Here is a 19,773-nt window from a genome sequence, read left to right as displayed (position 1 = left end):
AAGAAGTGAGGAGTAAACAAATGGTGAGGGCATTTCTGTGATTCACCTAGAATCATGTTGCTAATATAACCTTGCAATGTGAAGACATTGGCTGTGAGTAAGTTTGCAGCTACAAAGAGCAACAAAACCTCAACATAGTTTGAAGGTGTTTTGCTGAAGGGAAGGAGCTGTAGCAGCTGACTTGGATTCTGAAATGTGTTTGCAGAGAAAAAACCCCAACAACCCATGTGTCCAAAACATACATATCTGCAGAGACTATTAAGAGAGTCTCAGAGAGCACAACAGGGCCTGGACCAGAACGGTACCTCTTCTCATGAAGGAGTAAGGAATAGATGGGGAGCCTTACTCAAGTGACTTTCCTTTTTTTCCTGTGCAGCCTCTACCAGTAAGGGACCCTCAGCTTTTGCTCTTCACAAAGGCAGGCTAGGTTGGGAAGCTCTTAACATGTCTCTTTCCACCAAGTATATTTATCTCAGCAACTCCCAATGGACCTGAATCCAGCTACAACAAACTTTCTGGGCACTTGTGACTGTTATGAAATGGAATGACTCAGCCAAGCTACATCAGGAAAAGAGCGTCTTTTATTTGATCACAGAAATTTAATAAGCCAAGGGAGAAAAATCCCAAGTGCCAGAAAAAAAACCATCCCTACCTGTCTTCATCTTGCAAAGCATAGGCCTTCCTTCTGACCTTAAGCAAGCGTTGCTCTCTGGCTTTCTGTCTCCGCACACAATTCTGCCTGTTCTTCCTCCCTCCCCAGACACACAGCTCTGTGCTTCAGAGACTCTCAGCCATCTGTCTGGTGATGGAGTTGAATCAAAGATATCAGTGTTTATTTACCACCAGCATTTCCCCACGTATGTTCCCACTACCATGGTAAACTACAACAGAGCCTGAAAGATAAGGTCAAAACATAGCCTAGATATCTCCCACAAGCCATCTGGAAGAATCATTTTCTGAGGAATTCTCTGGCATGGATTTGCATCTGATCTGTGACCAAAAGCCAATATCAACTCAGCACTCTGGACTTCTAACTGAGCTTCTGGGCTATCTGGGAACAAAAATCACCCCTGAAAACCTTGAATCCTGTTCTTTATAGGTTATCAGTGTTACTTATTTGGTCTGTGACAGCCTCATTCTGCTCCCTTTCACAGTGTGGCAGTCCAGGTCCCTGCCACATACCTGCACTGCTTCGCTGAGCACCCCGACATCACTTCACAGGAATCAGTAATTATTTTCTATCTTTCAGAAAATTTTCAGACTATCCTTGCACAAATTACAGTGGTAACATATGACGATATATGTTGCATCCAATAATAATATTTGTTAAGACAAAGCAGATCTCTTCCCAAGTTACTATACCCCCTAAATCAAACATCAGTCTGAATGCCTCAGATTACTCATAGATAATGCAGTCAGCATCACAGTACAGTTATCCAAACTGTTAATAAAACACGGAGACAGAGGAAAAAATAGGAGATGTCAAGTGAACCCTGGAAAGACACATGAATTATAGGCTGTCAGGACTGCATATGCTGAAGCACTGCAGCAAAGTTGAAAATTATTGTAGGGAGTACCTCATGATTTAGGCCACCCTAAGAGGGAGGCTATAGGCTTGGTGGAAACCTGGACCAATGCAGATGTCAGCATGAGAGAAGGTTATCGTAGAAGGCTATCAGATTGGTCAAACTGATAGCCAAACAGATTGGTGTTTTCCCCTGGGCAAGCCTATGCTGACCACTCCCAATAACCTTCTTTTCCTCCAGATGCTTGGACATGACATCCAGAATGAGGTGTTCAAAAGGTTCACTTTAATCTGGATCACCAGCATGATGCAATATGATTGAAAAAACAGATCAACATTAAGAAAAAGACAACGCGTTGTGGAAAACAATTAAAGATTTAGCCAGAAAACAGGTATAAATCAAAAGAAACTGCCCCATGTAATAGAAAAATTGTTGGTAAAGAGTCATGAATAATCCCTACCTGCTTCTCTCACTTCAGATCAAACCATACTTCAATGTTTTGTCACTTCAGTCCTAAGAGATCTGAAAGGCTTGCCTTGAGCTACTGCAGACCATACAAACCCCTTCAATGAAAAAGACCAAAAACTTAGTAGGAAGTACATACTATAAGCCCAGGAACAACAACTCAAGACTTCTGTCATTCAGTAGGCAAAGACTACACTACAGCCCCTCATACTTAGAAATAAGCCCTCTCTTGAAAAAAGCCCCGTGTGAGTAAACACAAAAGGACATTGTAAGGAAAAGCTAAAGCTCTCTCACTGCATTGAGGTGACTAGTGTGCAGCATATCGGAGGCTTTCCAAAACACATCACATGTGATCCTGCACAAGTCATTTTCACTGCTTCTTGATATTTCCAACTGTAGCCAAGACGATAATGATGAAGCATGCTGTAATTATGCATTTAGCTAAGATAATCAGAAATGAGTATGTACTTCAGATGAAATCACTCTCTGTGGCTTCTTCTCTTTACTGACCATCATGGAAACCTGGTCAAGGAACTTTAATTGAACTTAAAGACATCTGGAACTTGACAATCCAAATCCAATCCTCGCAGTATAAGGGTTAGCATCATTATTGATATGCTGAATACTACTTCCTAAAGAAAATCTCAATGTGAAACATAAGAATCATCCAGAAGGTATCTTCCCTCCCTACTGGGTATGTTACCACAGACATTAATTTAAAAAAGCCTATTTACTTCAAATACAAAGGGGGGGAAAGTTCCAAGATTGGAGTTGCCCATGGCAGCTGCAGTGAGAAAACAAGAAATTACAGAGGCCTATAGCAACATGAAAGCTTTTAACATGCCACCGTAAAGGAAAAAATGTTAGTTAGATAGATTTCTTCAATGGTCAGACAATTTACCACAAATTACCTTGACAGTGGTTCATACTCAGCTGAGAGGAACTGTGGACACGACTTGGTTCTAATTCTTTGAGTTCACAATTATTATTTTGTTTTAAGACAAAACAAAGACAAGGCAGAGCAGGAAAGTCTTACTGAGGAGGACAGTTTTGCGGTGGCATTCCTAGCAGGCAATGCTCAGAAGACCAAGTGTGATTCCACCAGCATGAAACATGCCCACCAGCTCACAGTCACCGAGGGACTCCAAAGAAAAATGCAGTTGTCACCACAAGCTGATGTTCACCTAAATAATAGTGCTCAGCAGTAAGAAATTAGCACAGCACAGATATTTATTACACCAGGACTCTCTGATCTGTCTCACCCCCTCCTTCTCTTTTCCCTTGGTAACTCTGGAAAAGAACTTACCCTTCCCTTGGGCTCCCTTTGATAGCAAAGGACACTTAGTCATGACCTATGGTTCCCCATAACAGCAAAGACACATCTGTTCTCTCTAGTTGTCTGGAGAAGAGCATATTAGTCAACCAAGATGAAGATTATAATGGACACAGGGACTCCCTGAAGACTTTCCCCTTGCAATTAATTCTCTCTCTTGCTATTTTATGAAAGTTGAAATATTCCTATGAGAATGTACCAATATGAATTTCCATTGAAGAATTTTTAACTCTAGGATGGAACTCCGGAGGGAAACTAAAGAAACACTTAATCTGCCCTGTGAGTACCAGCATTTCTGTAAAACAAATACACCAGTGATTAAGGAATTCGCAGAATCCAACAGCTTTGAAACTCAATCTCATACAACATAAATACAATCCTATGACTCATCCATCCTCTCTTCTGTACCTCCTCTAACTGATTACATTTGAATCATGCATATTAGAAAAAAATATCAAGACAGTACTGTTAGGTGCTCTACAAGTCGCGGAAGCATAAAATGGCATGAAATGCCTAAGCCTTTTTAATAATGATGCTTTTCTCTGCTGCAGATCACCTGGCATGCTCATCTCCCTCAAAAAATAATGCAGTCACTCCCTGATTAAATTACTCCTGGAGTGGAAAAGACATTGAACAGCCTGACTGTTTCAATTGGCTGTGTAGTGACTGAGCTCAATGAATATGGAAATAATTGGAAATCCTAGACCAATATAGAAGAGGAGGAATACGTGACCCACATAAAGGGCATGCTGCAGTTGCCTGAAAATAAAATCATAGTGCTATACTAAACACGTGAAAAATCCTCAGTATTTGGGGTAGCGGCTAAAACCCAAAGATTACTTCAGTAAAATGCCAGAGGGTTCCAACAGAGATGCAAAGCCTTTTCGCAAGCTCTTTAAGGCTGTCATCGTAAGAAAATATGAAACTGAGAATTTGTTAAATCTTAATTTCTAACCTTAATCTAGACCTTTGTATCTCTTTTACTGTTGAGGTCTAATAGGTTTACAATACTACTAAGTAGTTGCCAGCCAAGTTTCTTTGCCTTGGACTCTGAAGCTATGACTTTTCATTAGTTCATAGCCAAAAAAAATTCTAATCAGACTATAAGAAATCGACAACTAACTTAGAAAAAACGAAAAAGTTTTACTATCAGATGAGATCATTTTCAACAACTCAAGCAAGTGAACTGCAAAGAAGGTAAGAAAACTACAGCCCTGCACTAACTGGAAAAATTCTGTAACATGTCTCCCTTAAATCTCTAAAAAAAGCCTACATTTTCCTTAGACATGACTCACTTACCCACCTGCGCTAACCAAGAATAACTAGCACCACAGCATAAGAGGTGATTCTGGTGGAACACAAGCGGTTTCCTTCTCACATGCTACCTGCAGCTGGAGTACAAAGCACATTCAGGCTTGCCATATAGCTCTAGCCCTCCTGGCACGTGTACCACTCCCTGGAATTGCTGGCAAACAAGGAATAGTAAAGCAACCTTTTTCAGCTTCTTCTACCTGGCTGTCATAGCAACAGGCAGATCCAGAATCAAGAGAGAAAGAGGAAGTTTATACCGCATTTGGACAAATGCAAACATACATGCACACCCAATTCTAAACTCTTTTTGGCCACATCTAAAAATTAGGGCTACTGACTCATTACAATACTTTTAAGAGGTTCTGAGACGTGCTCTCAAAACACACTTTTTCACGTTCTTTACACTTGCAGTGATCTTGTTTCTTAGCATAGTTAGTTCCTAAGCATTTTAGAGTGAAGCTTTTTCCCTTCTCTAAAGCTAAGAAATTTTCCTTTCATTCCTTTAACATTACATAAGTGCTTTTCATTTCCTGAACTATTCTCAGAGAAAGCTTGGGTATTTATGGAATACCTTATTAATTCATTCATGATTATGTATACTTGGTTGAATTAAGCATGAGAAAACTTCACCACCAACTTTTATCTCATAGGATCACCTTATACTATTATGCAAATTGGAAGGTATTAATGTGACACACTCTTTAGGCTGCCTTCTATCCCCGTGGCTCAAACAAATCTCTGCATCAGTCCCTAAGCTAGTAGCCATCACTTTCATAATAAGTGCCTCAACCTAAAATATTTCTTTTTTGATTTGCTAGGATTTGAGTTATATTCTGATGTGTTATATATTCCTCTCAGATAATATTTTTACTTAATAGCAGTCTGATGAGAAAAAAATAGTGCAGGTAACCTGATTCACAATATATGGTACTGTATATTTTACTAACAGCTTTTTACAAGCTTTGCAAAAGTTGATTTAAAATCTCTTCCCTGGAAGGAAGAGGCTTCACCTTCTCACTAATAAAATAATAAAAAGGTTCCTGTAAAAAAGGGTGTTTCAAAACTGTTACCTCTATTTTCAGACTATTCTAACTAAAGAGGAATGGTTTTCCTAAATACTGGGTCCACATTAAAAGTGCATATAGGAATGATTGTTTGCTGTGCTAGAGTAAAGCTCCTCCTTTCCAAATCAATACAACTCTAAAAGTTTCTCACTGTGAAGGATGCCAGTGCCTATGTGATCATCCTAAATTTTAATGAAAACATCAGTCAGTTATAGGATACACAAAGGCAAAGAACCCAAATACAGACATATTCCAGACTGGATGAGTTGAAACCTAACAGCCCTGTCAGGGAGTGGGTGATCAGTTATGAAAGATGAAAAATAAAAATGTACACAACACATCTTTCATAACTGGAAATCCCTTTGTTCCAACACTGAGATTACCACCTATCCCTGGCACACGCAACTCTACATAATTCTGTCATGACCACCATGGCCAGTGCTTTCACAGCTGTATTCTCTGAAGTAAATTCACAGGGCAAAAATGCTGAAAATTTACTTCTTGCATTATATAAGGAATAACATCCCATTTTTAAGACTGGAATGTTCTGCCTTGTAAGACGTCCCAGATGCAGCTGAAGTTCTGCTTGGCAGCAGAAATGGCAGTACAGGTGACATAACATATCCTTACCTTTTACATCCCAGCAAAAGATGGAAAGGAAACACAAACCAGTGACCACCAATGCCGGTCTGAGAAACACAGGAAAGTCACTGAAGCCACCTGATTTAGTGCATGTGCCTAGAATCCCTTGGAAGTTCAATCACTCCTGTGGCTTGAATATTTTACCTTGTAATTCTTCGTCAACCCAACTTTCAAAAGCAGCTACCACTTACCAAATCATGTCCAAAACAGGCAGAGTTACAGATGGCTCAAAGGTTTTGAAAATCAAGAGATTCTCACTTCTTCATATGGCTACACAATAGAACATAACCTAGCATGCAGAGCTCTGAACTGAAATGCAGGAGAATTAAGTCTTGCTTCTGGTTCTGCCACAGGCACACTGGAAAGACTCTGCATGAGTCTTTTTATCATACACAAAACAGGAACAATAAGAGAATTCTCTCAAAATGTGAGCAACATTACAAACTGATGATGGATGGGGATATCTGGATGCAGGCTTTTGGCTTTGAAAATCTTGATCCAGTTTCTCATCCTGGAGAGGAAGAGAGGATTATCCAAGTTAAGGACTGTCAACTATTTATAGCCTTAGCTATGAAAAAAGTTTTGCAGAAATAACAAGCCAGAAACCTATTGCTGCCTCAGCCCTCTCCAATAGAAACAGTTCTCAGGGGTATCTATGGACTGTTCCAAGGTCGCTGGAGTGCATGTTATTTCATATCTTCTTGCCAGTAAATTGTAGGACCACTTTCAGTCACACAATGGAGAGGGGAAAGGAAAAAAATACTTTTTCCCCAGGATTTCACTTCATTAGTTTCTATCAATTTGCCATTTTTTTCTTTCTGAATAGGAGGATGATGCCCACATACAAGTGATTGGTTTACGTTTCTCTGTTATCAAGGCAATGCAACATGAAGACAATCGCTGTTCGTGTAACTAGAGGGGTAGCCCACTTCATCACTTGGAATGAAAGCTATCACCTCTTCTATTTGCTACTGAAGATGAAAACTTCCTGCGAAGTTTTTCCTATTGATCCCCCCCTACCATCTCTGCTAGATTCTGCCCAATCTAGCTCACAAACTTCACTAACAAAAATGAACTTACTTGTATGCTTGCATTACTTCATGCAATCCAGTTGTTCCTGCTATAATCATATCACCTCTGCAAGGCCCTTCTCTTAAACAGGAAGAAGACCACCAATTAAGCTGGCAGAACAGCTTCAGTGGGTCAACAGAACTGCAAAACTGCAGCTTCGTAGAGCTGAAGTGACCGGGCCTGATTGACAGGCCTAAAACAATACAGAAAACCCATAGATGATTCGTATTGCATTGCTATGTGCACTGTTCAATCTGTAACTTCTCATATTGCTATTATCAGTAGAATTGTGCTGTGCTTTCCTTGATACAGAGAATGTGAGAAAGTGTTTCATGGCTGGCAACATCAGCAGAATTGGGCCATGCCATCTTAATTGTACATAGTCAAGTATACAAGATGACAAAAGAAGGCTATCAACACCCTGGCTGACAAACCAGCACAGGGATGTATGCTGTGTGAAAAAGAGAGGAGCTGTGCAGGAATGTTGCATCTCTACAGCCCCTTATCTTAAAGATAAGAGATATCCAACTGCTTCCTCCTCTCCTCTCGTCTCCTCTCCTCCCCTCCCCTCTCCTCTCCACTTTTTGGGTTATATAAGTTGTTTAGTCAATGGTACAAAAGCTAGGTCCCTCGTGTCAATCTTTGGAGACCCCACCTATGAATGGACACACTGCATGGGAACCCTAATTGCCAGGATAGGTTCTCCAAATCCTTGCCATGACAAAAGCGCTCTCCCAGCAACTGTAGATCTGGATGATGATGACAGGGCAATTGGTGATGTATCTTCCTTAATTACTCTACTCATTCTCTTGCAGTAATGATTAGACACGTTTCCTTTAAAAGCTGTTGCTGTTAACTTGCGGTTGATCACTACTAATCATTTCTTATTTTTCTTGCTGTAATAAGTTGAGTAAAGCTTGATTTCACAGAGTATTTGAGAGTCTGGACTTTTATGCTGATCGTGCTTTGTGCTTAGCACCTTGTGGTAAAACAAGAGTTTCTATGATTCCACGATTCATTCTATTTAGCCTAAAAATTTAGCCTAAAATTTAGTTTAGCCTAAAAATTATTAACCTGTTGATGATGAACAGGATCCAGGATTGTAACTATTCTAAAATTGAGGAGCAAATCTTGTCCCCTTAAAAAAAAAAGATTGTTGGTTTCAGTACATGAAAAAATACTGATTTTACAGAACTGAATATTACATTTCTTCCACAGGTCCTAGTAAAGACAAGAAGGTATGTCGTGTGGGTTGCCTTTGACAGTCTAGAGAGGAGGTATAAAGAATCTGCAATCCTCTCTCTCAGCCTATGCAGTTAAATATAGTTAGAAGTGGTTGCACTGCTGACCCTTCAAACTACGGACTCAAAATTAGTACTTTGGAGAAAAAAGCAGAAGAAACGTACAAAGTCTCTATAGCCTTATAATTGATTCCTCCTTTGCCTTCCAGTCAGTCTAGAAACTTAACAATAGGCATCCATACAAAGAACATCACAATCAACGATTCCAGACATGGTGCCTGAAAGACCAAGCTGCTATGTCTGTGTTTCCTAATTGAAGGTGTGAAGCAAGACAGGCTTTCTGCACCTTTGAGCAGTTGTTACCTATAGCTTTAGCCCAAATGAGTAGTGAATGAACTGAAACAAGTGGAAACCTGCTATTAATGCCCTAACTTTTGAACCTTTTGGACTAACCAGTCAAGCATTAGAAGGTAACATGTATGTTAATAAATACATCTTTTTCTAATTATTAAATAATTAAGAAAAATTATTAGACCTTGTCTAGATAGACACAAAGGAAATGGTTTTGGCAATGAAAGACGAACACTGAACTGTCTGAAAAAAATTGTAGAAAAGACTGAATAAGAAATGAGAGGTACCTCAAGAATCAGAAAGCAGCCTGAGGTACGGTCCCAGAGACTGTTGGGACTGTGATGGAGTTTTCTCTCATCAAAGACGTAACTAACTGATGAAGTCTCATGAACAGGGTTTTTCCAATACATGTGACATGAAAGGTAACTTATGTACAAACAAGAAAATCTTGTCAGAAGAGGATCAAATCAGTGGAATGGGGTAAAACTTTCAAATATAAGCAAGATAACCATTTTTGCTATGTATTTTTTGTTTATGTCTTGCATAAGTGTTTCTAAGCGCATTGTTTATTTTAACTATTACAAATATACCTTACTGCATTTCCTCTTAACCTGGCTTGACTCACACGCAATTTGGACTAACTAGACAACAGCTAGCCTTTCCTTACTAAGGGCATGGCAATCCACAGACCAGGTCACTCGGATAATAAAACAAGCACCCAGCTACCCTGACACTGTTCAGGACCTGCAAGGAGAAATGCAGCAAGCCATATTGGCTAGGTAGAAAGCTGGCACCACAGACACCAGGAGAAATAAATACCTTCCAGTTACTATTAGTAAACAAAAAGGCTGGAATCCAATAAAATATTGAAGGATATGCTTCAACTCTAAGGATCCCAAAGAAGACAGCAAAGCATTCACACCATTTATCTTCCTTCCCCATTCATGCTTTCAGTCGTAACATCAGCAGAAAAGTCAACACACCATGGTGTGTTTCTCACGAGATTCCCCTTGAGAAGCAGGACCGACTGCCTCACAAACTAGAGATCAAAAGGAAAGTAATGCAGCCCAATACACCCTCTGTCAGTTATGGTGTATCAGAGACAGTAGCTAATTTGTTGAGAAAAGGGTTCAGAAAACGTGTTATATAAAGGCTGCTGTAGTTTATTATACTGCTTAATTTTAAGGTTTTTTTAAGGCACATTCAGCTTGAGATGACTTCAACAGTAGGGACAGGATATGGATTTATAAATCCCCAAAACAGATGACAGAAAATGCCAAGTAGATTTGGTGTGGTGAAAGTTTAGCCTCAGTGGGTTTTAAAACCACCTTTGAATAAAGGTATTAATGAGTATCATAAATGCTTATAGCACTAAATATCTTTGCTCGATAAGATTAAAAATAGTTCACTGTAGCTTTGTAACTCTACTCTTTATCATTCTCTACCCCATCCTGAGTAAAATGCCTCTTGACAAACTGTTAAAAGACAGATCATAAATGGAGCCAGCACTATTTGGAATTCAAACAGCAAACAGTTTCAGACATACAAGGAACTAACCAGGACAGATTTGGAATCTTTTTCAAAATAAAGATGTTTCTGGGCCCAGAGTACAGCATGACTGCCTTAAAACATGCTTCCCCTCGTAAGAGATATCACAAAGATTCAGATGGATTGATTTAAATAACAATAACATTACAGAAAGCATGTGTCAAAATCTTGAATTACAAAAACTATAACCTTCCTACAGAAAAGTGTAAAAGAAAAAAAATAGTCTCCTTTGAATGGCAAGTTCTTAAATTTTTTTGAAAAGAAACAGAAATAAGAAGTAGTATTTTCTAATTCCCCAGGCACTGATCGTAACTCACCAAAAGAGGTATCTGATACAAATTCCAATACAGTCGCATACGGCCAATGTTGCTGTGACACCTTCCAGCTGTACTGATGCTCATAAATAATGATTCAGCCTTTCAGAGTTTCCCATAACAGGCAGCATTATGTGGAAAAGGAAATAAGCAGTCTGATATGAATCATTATTTTTCTATTTTGGTTTGGAGTGCTGTTAAAAAACAAATACACCAAAAATGCACTGAGTATGTTTGAAAACAATTTCACTCAAGGTAAATATTACCTTAAAAGTCATCATTTTACAAGGAAAGTGATTCAAGGTGGAAACAATTTGTAACTCTGTTTTACAAAGTTTGCATAAGAACTGCCTACCCAGGGCAAGAAATCCACTCACTAACATACTGAATGTGATTGCAATAGAGGAGAAAAAATGGAGCAATTACAAAAATGATCTCTCATTGATCCAGAGTACATGAGCTAACAGCAACATGCAGATATGTAGCAGACATTGTTGAAATAAAAATACAGGATTTTAAGTGTCACATAGACAAGGAACAGCTTTGTGACATATATATTCACATTTTATCAACAAGAAAAACAAAACAACAGGATGATCTTAATGACTATAATTGAAAGAAATACAGCATCTACTTCATATTCTAATTCAGAGATAGTGAAAGAAGATTGCCTTACCTCAAACACAGCTTGAAGAGATACATTAACAATCTGTCTACATCCTTCTTTAGTTCCCTTGATCACAATCTAACAAGAAATACAGAATAGCAAATAACTATCTTCCTTGCAGACAGCATGTGCCCAGAAGTAACACGCTTCCAAATAAAGTGCTGAAAAGAAGTGAGAAAAAAAAATTAACTCAAAAAGACAATCTTTGCAATATAAAAAGACACAAACTTTATACTTGAAATTCAAAGTAAGGTTTATTGCATTTCGAGGGAGTAGAGACATTCAGGAATTAAATAACATAGACATAACTGTGATGTCACCTCAGTTCTCAATAATATGTTAATTCAGAACATTTGTCTACAAAAAACAAAGATGGTAAATTCATATGCACAGAACTCAGTCACTGAAGACATAAAACGATTCCTAAGCCAGTAGCAGCCACACATGGGCTCACATGATACAACCTTATTAACTTGCTTTTTCCTCCCAGACTACAGTGCTTGCTAAAGCTACACTCAAATGTTAAATGTGTTGGTCAAGAGTTCATCCACTGACCTGCAATGAAAGCCTTGTGTTCAGCTCCAACATTTTCTAACAGCAAACAAGAAAAAAATGGTTTCACAGAATGAACTGTTAAAAAAGAAAATCCTCACATAAGCTTTCCCTGAGGGGGAAGAAATTTCCACAAGCTTTAAATTGGCCAGGCGGATTTAAGAGGAAGCAAAAAAAAAAAAAAAAAGGCAGCTCTTTCTGTTGCGTCAAAGAGCTCACTGTGCAATAGGAACAGTGAACAGAGTTGTTAAACTGGCAAGCTTTTGCTTAAGACAGCTTTTCAATATGCTCTCAGCATCGTCTCCCAGGGCTGGCTGGAGACAGTCCCACTCCTCTTATATGAGCTATGCTCCTTCAAGAGGCAATCGTTCTTAAGGACAGTTTCTATAAACATGCTGTTCAACTGGTTTTGCTGCACATGATGAGGGTCATTACACAGATATACATATCTGCATTCACGAATCAGAACTGTATGCTCTTGGGGAAAATGCAGGCATATTCAAACTAGTGATCATTACCTCAGCTTAAGAGCAGGATGCTACTGATGACTGATTGCCTGCCTGCTATAACTCTGCTCTCTGCTTATATCACTCAGTATGTTGTTGGAAAGCAATTTTGAAAGACAGAGTACTTACAGAGGAAATCTCTAATGCAATTCCATCGAGATGTTGTAGTCCAAGCAGCATTCACTGATTAAAGGAAATCAGTAGTCACATGCTGCTGACTAGCTTTGTGTTCAGTGCAGAGAGCTTGGATAGCCACCAGAGACCGTAGCTATGATGGATGAGTTAACTGTCCCTCCTGGGAATGACTGCTACATGCCTGAAGACAACTTCAGAGGCTGAAGCAGTGTATTTACTGTGAAAAGAGCAAGGAACCCAAGTGACCTGGTTAAACATGAATAAACATGCATCACCACACAGAGAGAATTACTAAACAGATCTCTGCAGCTGAGGAAAGCACCCTGTGTGCCTTTTACAAGCCACGGAGACCTAAGTAAAGGCATTTAGAGCATAGTTCAACCTAGTGCAATCTGTATCGAGTCAGCTGATCTGCCTTCTGGGCTTCACTGCCTACAAAGGGAACCTACAATGGCTTTCTCAAAAGAAGGTTGCAAACACCACCGGTTTTTGAGGTGAGTGCCATGTCAAGTGACAAGGCACATCAAAACCGCGAGATGTGTGCAGAAAGAACCTGCAAGGAAGAAGAATGGGATTGGTGAGAGACAGGAATATAAACTGTGGAATGCAATTTTCAATGTGACTGCAGGATCAAAAGCGGGGACAAACACATGCAGATGGTTAATTTAGAATTTCTTTTCTATTTCTACATCTTTCAGAGTTGCCACAGGGACAAACTGGATGTGAATACGTGGGAAGGCAACAGAGGGAAAGGAACTACGTCCAGGAGAGAAATTCTCCCTAAGCATGCTTTTTCTCTACTAAGAAAATTTCTACAGGGAAAAATCATTTCTTTAATGGCTTCTCTTCAAATCCTTCCAGGTGAAAATTAATTTGTCTCCTAAAAATGTTTTCATAAATGGCAGAATAAGTTTCTAGATGAAGTACACTTGATTTACAAGTGAAATATGGCATTGTCTAAGATTCTAGACCTGCAAACTGAATTCAAGGTCCTATTTGTGCATCAAGCAGTGTGCTCCTCTGTTATGCTCCCTGCGCACTGGACAACTCACTGTGTTCAAAGCTCCAGCTGTGGTGTGACTGGAGTTATATAAGCATAGCTTTGGCCATGTGAGTGCACAGCGATTAATAATTCTATCCCTGCTGTGTGGAAGGTAATTACAATCTGGTTCAGTTTCCCAGACCTAAAATCTAGACGTGTATTTTAACACATCTCATAATAATAATACCTGCTCAAAGACTACCTAAATGTTTCCCATTATAAACACTGAGTCCCCATGGCTCATCACTGTCAAATTGCAGTCTGAAGGAAAGTGATCATATTTGCTCTTTGCTAAATGAATTTTTGGTTTATCTTAGGACCATAAAAGAACAGTTATTTGTACTTTGAGCAGGTGGCTGGACCAGATGATCTCCTGAGGTCCCTTTCAATCTAAATTATTTTATGATTCTGTGAAAATGAGGTCAATTATTAGAAGCTGCCTTAAGCTATTACAGAAATGAAGTGGATTGTGGCCAGCTCTAGTGGTTTGAAGCCAGAATTTGGATTCAACTGTGAAGACAATATTCAACTCCAGAGTCAAAGATCTCCATTCTGTTGTTTCATGAGAAGCTACCAGAACATCTGGTGAAATGCTGCATTTGTACGGACATTGCAACCCATGAGGTCATTAAGGGATGCCACTCTATGGAGAGGGCCATGTTGAGTCCCACACATCCCATGCTGTTCCACTCTTGGATTCCCAATCTCATTTTGGTTTTTCCTTGTGGTCTGTCACCCAGACATCCAATCCACTGTCCTTCAGCATTAAGAGACAAACAACACACTTGGTCTCAGCCTCAACTTCTCAGTGACTGGCAGGCCATACAACTCATCTCCGCTGTAGGAATTGCTCTGCCCAAAGGCCAAGGACACAGAACTGTGTCCACAAAGCAACAAAACCTTCCACATCATCACTAGCTTTTGTGTAGACCACTGCTGGCTCAACACAGAGTCTCTTCTCCAAGGCCTCACTCATAACATACTAATTAGATTGATGCTTTTCAGATCTTTTCAGTATCTATGCAAAGCTTCAGAAAAGAAAGTATCTTCCTTGTTTCCCACGCCAGACTGCAGCTCCTGGTCCCCAGGCCTAAGGAATGGCTAGCAAGTCAGGATCACAACATGCAGCACAGCAGTTATCCTAAATCTTTGCACCTCCGCATCACGTTCCACTTGTTAATACACCAGTCCTGTGATAACAGCCTAGGGGACCAAGTCAGTCAAAAATGAATGGATGCTATCTGCTAGGATTATATCAATCCATAAACTTAGAAGGTGGATAATGACACTCAAAGCTCTTTGACACTGTTCATTGCTACCTTAATGCCTCCCAAACATTCTCTGTGTTGGCTAGAGTCACAGCTGCCCTAATGGAGCCCCTCAGTTGTGGCACAGAAACAATGTGGTGGGCTACAGCCAAGCTCTGCAATATCACATTTTTGCACATGATGTCTCTGTTCCTATGCTGTGTCAATTGTGCTACCTGAATCCACCTCATGCGTTATCTCTGTTACTCAGAGGCCTTCCTCAAGAAACAGGACAACCTTCCCAAGGAAAAATCAACCTTCACAGCATCAGATGACTAAACTGCCTTGAGGTCAACGCTACCTATTTCCTGTGACAGAATGTTACAAAGCCTCTTCCTGATAAACAAGGCTCGTATAGGCATTTCAGCTAGGTCTTGAATTCTTGCAGGAAGGAGGCTGTGCACACTTCTAGTTGGCGGGCTAAAACGTTGAGACCTTTAGCATGCCCTGCACTCTGGAAATCAAAAGAGCACAATCTATGCAAGGACTCAGGAAAGACACTTTAGGCAGAGAGGAAGCTTCAGACCTCGACATAACAAGCCCAGCCTCACCACCACCTACATGACTAGCTCCTGGGATGGGAGATGAGTACGCAGTGCCATTGGCAAATCAGTGGTTCAGGCTTAATACAATAACAGCTCTAAACAAGAGCACATTGACCTGCTTGGCCAAAACCTATAGTTTACATTCCCAGCACTTTCAAATACTACTTAGTACCCATATTCCACAGTGCTCCCCTTCCTCTCATACACAAATAAACACAAGCAGTGCTCTCTCAGTGACATTGCTTGCCCCCATCCCCTGCAACTGTTCTGATCCTGCTAACTGCGCTGTAGCTATTGAGATTATCATAGAGCAAAGTGTTTTGCTTCCTAAATCCTGTTAGAACTACCAGCAAACTCCTCCAAACCTGAACACTCCTCAGGTGGCTCCTACCTTCATTTATGTCCCTTTCAGACTTCTTGCCTGGTGTTAAGTTACACTGTTTGTATGACTAAAAACTTTCTGAATCTCACCTCATTGCCTGAAGGAGCTGAGTAGACTGGCAGAGAGGTGTAGCTTTAGGAATAAACACAGTGGCAAGGATTTAACAGATTGCTCTCAGGACATCTTGTGAAACTGGTTCAAAAACTGCCACCTCTCTGCCTAGTTGGTGTCTTAGGGCTGATTCTGCACCAGAAATTTTGCAGGAGACTCATTACATATGCTATCCTCTTCAAAAGCATATTCTGATAATGCACTGCCACCCATTTCACTCTTGTAGCATCCTGATCCCAGCCTCGCTAAGCAGTACCAACAACCAGCCCATCAGTTCTTGCTGGGCAGTTTCTGAAGAGAAAGAATACACAGCTTTGTTACCATATTCAGCCCCATAATGCAAAATCCATAAACTCTTTTTTTTTTCAGTCAAATTTGGATGTGTGCCCCTGCACAAGTATGTAAGGAAGAGCTCTGGATTGACCTACACACTAGCCAGTGATTAACATTGCTGCATTTGCAGGGGGTTGCAGGGCTCTGAAGTAATTTCTAAAGAAAGATTTGTGTCATCCTACAGCTGTTTGTAGATTTGATAGTAGAAGAGGAAGAAGAGGAGTCTGTTCTATGAGGTACCTCTGACTCTCTGCTGCGGCTTTTGTCATCTCCCAAGATGGCAAATTAATACATACTTTGTGCTTCTTCAAATTGCAACCAAACAGTATACACTGTGAGCCCTGGGAAACAGGGCAATGAACAGGATCCTGTTGTAGCCAGGATGCACTGCTGGCTATTGACAGAATCAACCACTTTTACTCAAGCACTTGTGCAATAGTTTTTACTGCAGTCATTGCCATGGATCTGTAATTAGGATTTGTTAGCAGAGCAGCAGGAGATCAAAATGGAGTATGGTATAATGACAGTTTAAAGTTAGCTTGGACTCAGACCGTGCCCTCAGAGGTCAGAGCCTTCACAAACACACCTCTTGCTGAAGTCTGCCAATTTTCACACATCATCTCTCCACCAAGCACAAGCCCAACATTGCAGCCACAGAGTGAAAGATTCCCACCAAAAGAGCATGGAAAGTTCCTCACAGAATGCTGCTGGAAATAGGAGGAATTGACAGCAGTATGGAAAAGAGGATCTCAGAAACCAAGTTCCCAGCCCTCACAGGTACTCTACAGATGAAAATCTATGGCAGCCTAGCACCCTGAGAACACATTTTCAGCTGCAGAATAATGAGAAATATCTGTGGGTCAACCTCAGCAGGAAAACAGGGATCTTGCCCCTTATCTATAACAAATGTTAAGAGTCTGTTAAAACTATTTGCTCATCAGTTTATTGCAGTAACTCCTAGATGTGGAGATTATGGACTTGATTAGTGCAAGTTCTCAAGTGCAAAGTCTGTAAGGTTTGCTGCTACACCAAAAAGGAACAGCCTGCTTGACAGGAGCAAACAAAGAAAGTGACAAGGAAAAGATGGGAAAAGTTACATTTTAGGTAAGTGACAGAAAGGAAAGAGACAGGCTTGTAATCAAGCATCTTAGCAGTGAAATGAAAACAAGCAAATCTCAGTTCCAAGTTGTTGAAGAATTAATTGCATTTCTGTGCGGAAAGGTTCTGTTTTTCCTGGGCATCTGCTGTTGGTGACTTTTGTACCGGCCTTTAAGAACCTCTGAAAAGTAAGAGCCCAAGCGCTACAGCCTTGGACTTTTGAAGCGGGCTTTGATTCCCAGCAACACCAGCTTTAGGAAGGCAGCACTCCGCTTCAACCAACATCAGGCCTCTAAGCCCTATGACACTCATAACACTGCCCACAGGACTAAAAGACAGGTTTCTTGAGGGTAGCATGGCAAGTATCCTATCAGCTATAGAACCAGCTGCCAAGGGCTGAAGAGCCGGCCCCTTTTACATTTGTTCTTGAAATTCCCTATGGTTAGCCTGATCCAAGAAGCAGTTACTATTGCAAAAGTGGAATATACTGCTTTGATCTAAAGCAGAACCAGTTATTCTAAGTTCTGCAAAGAACTTAGAAGTTTCCTCTCATGTAAGTAAATGCATCTTTGAAAGTTGTAGTTTTTCAGAGGTGTTTTCAGTGTGTTTTTTTTTCAGACAAATGTTCTCTTGAGACTTAACACTTTGTGTTAAGTATAGTTTGTGCTGAACAGATGTCTCTTCTGTAAGCATTTCCATGTATTTACAGTTTCTACCTAAAGAACGTAAAGTCAGAGAAGTGGTACTGTGCAAATTAGTGAAGATTTGGCTGTTATGAAATTCATAATAACATTAAAATTAGTCTATGGGAGTAATAGAATATGCATGAGATTTCTGATAAATGTTATACATATGCATGTAGAAGGAAAACACATTCTGTAACCAGCTCATCTCATTACACGATTGGTAGAATTATCCTCCTTGCAGGCAGTGCTGTAATAAAGGGTGCTTGCTTTGTAAAACTCCAAAATAGGCATTAGAGAGTTTATTTGCTTGTATATTTGGTATCCCAAGCCAAAGGTCCTTTTATACTATGGCACCAAAACTGCACATAGTGCTTGAAGTTAGGCTGCATCAGGGCAGAGTAGAGGGGGAAAATCACCTTCCTTGACCAGCTGGCAACGCCGTGCTTGATGCACCCCAGGACACCATTGGCCCTCTCGGCTGCCAGGGCTCACTGCTGATTCCTGTTCAACTCGCCATCAACCAGAACCCCAAGATCCCTTTCTGCAAGGCTGCTTGCTGGAGATTGCAACATTTGCTGTAGAAATTAGGAGCCGAGTTGAGATTACTAATCACATATAACACTGAACATAACCTTCTGTACGCTGAAACACTTTCTCCAATATTCACGTGCTGGCTTTATTTTTACAAAAACAGAAAACTTGAGTGAGAATTCAGAGAGCTCTTTGACCAGGGTTTGCTTCCAGTAAAATGCAATGCAAACCCCCAAGCTACTGCAAAAGCCAAAGGCAACAGAATCTCTATTAAATCTCTATTAGAAATGGTTATTTTTTTGCAGTAGCAAACCCAGATGTATCATCATGTGCAAACCCAAGAAGCAGAAAGGGACCTTCCCCTCAGTTATCAAAACCCCAGCACTTTTACAAAGCATTCACAGGAGTGGATTTTATTGCAGTGAAACGCCATGAGCAGTTACAGCCTTGCCACTATATTTTTAGTGACAGTGACAGGCTTGGGGATCCCAAAGCACTGCCCCGAGCTACACGAAACCGCCCAAGTCCTCTGTTGCCAATGCAAGCCCTCCCGTCTCCCGAATGTCCTGCTCCACAGCCTCTGCTCAGTCTACGCCCCTCTCCCTCCAGACTCCAGTCCAGCGGCCACCAAGGGACACACACATTCCGGGACCGAGAGGGCAGCGAAACCGAGGTAGACAGAGCGACACCGACCCTCACAGCCGCCCGCCGCCACCTGCCGCCGAAAGCGAACCACGGCCAAACCTCGCCACGAGGGCGGGGCGCAACCCCGCCTGGGCGGAGGGGCGGGGAGAAGCGGGAGAGAGGAAGAGGACGCGCATGAGCAGAGGAGCCACCCGGCACCAGGCGGGGAGAGTGGGGCGGTGTCGCGCATGCGCAGAGGGACAGGGACTAGGGCGGGAAAGCGCATGCGAGGTGTGAATGAGAAGGCGCATGCGCAACGGGTCGCGGTAACGGGAAGGAGCGCGCATGCACCATAGGGCGAAGATCTTGTGGATCGCGCATGCGCAGT

At 41.0% G+C, this 19,773-nt stretch overlaps 1 protein-coding gene across 6 annotated transcripts in view; it reads right to left on the bottom strand.

Annotated features, from left to right (window-relative positions):
- The window catches only part of CSGALNACT1 (chondroitin sulfate N-acetylgalactosaminyltransferase 1), a 47,397-nt gene extending 34,597 nt beyond the window's left edge, over window positions 1–12,800 (bottom strand). For 3 of the 6 annotated variants that reach the window (XM_054065258.1, XM_054065254.1, XM_009567045.2), the window contains exons 1-3: window positions 12,089–12,242; window positions 11,543–11,694; window positions 10,870–11,060 (exon numbers count right to left, since the gene is read on the bottom strand). The gene's annotated coding sequence lies outside the window, so the exon portion shown is untranslated. The other 3 variants (XM_054065256.1, XM_054065255.1, XM_054065257.1) reach the window with 3 other exon arrangements.
- Window positions 12,801–19,773: the final 6,973 nt, after the last annotated feature.

Source organism: Cuculus canorus, chromosome 4 (assembly GCF_017976375.1).
Source record: "Cuculus canorus isolate bCucCan1 chromosome 4, bCucCan1.pri, whole genome shotgun sequence".
Lineage (NCBI taxonomy): Eukaryota > Metazoa > Chordata > Aves > Cuculiformes > Cuculidae > Cuculus > Cuculus canorus.
Note: the sequence above shows the minus strand (reverse complement) of the source record. Positions and strands in the feature narration are given on the sequence as shown.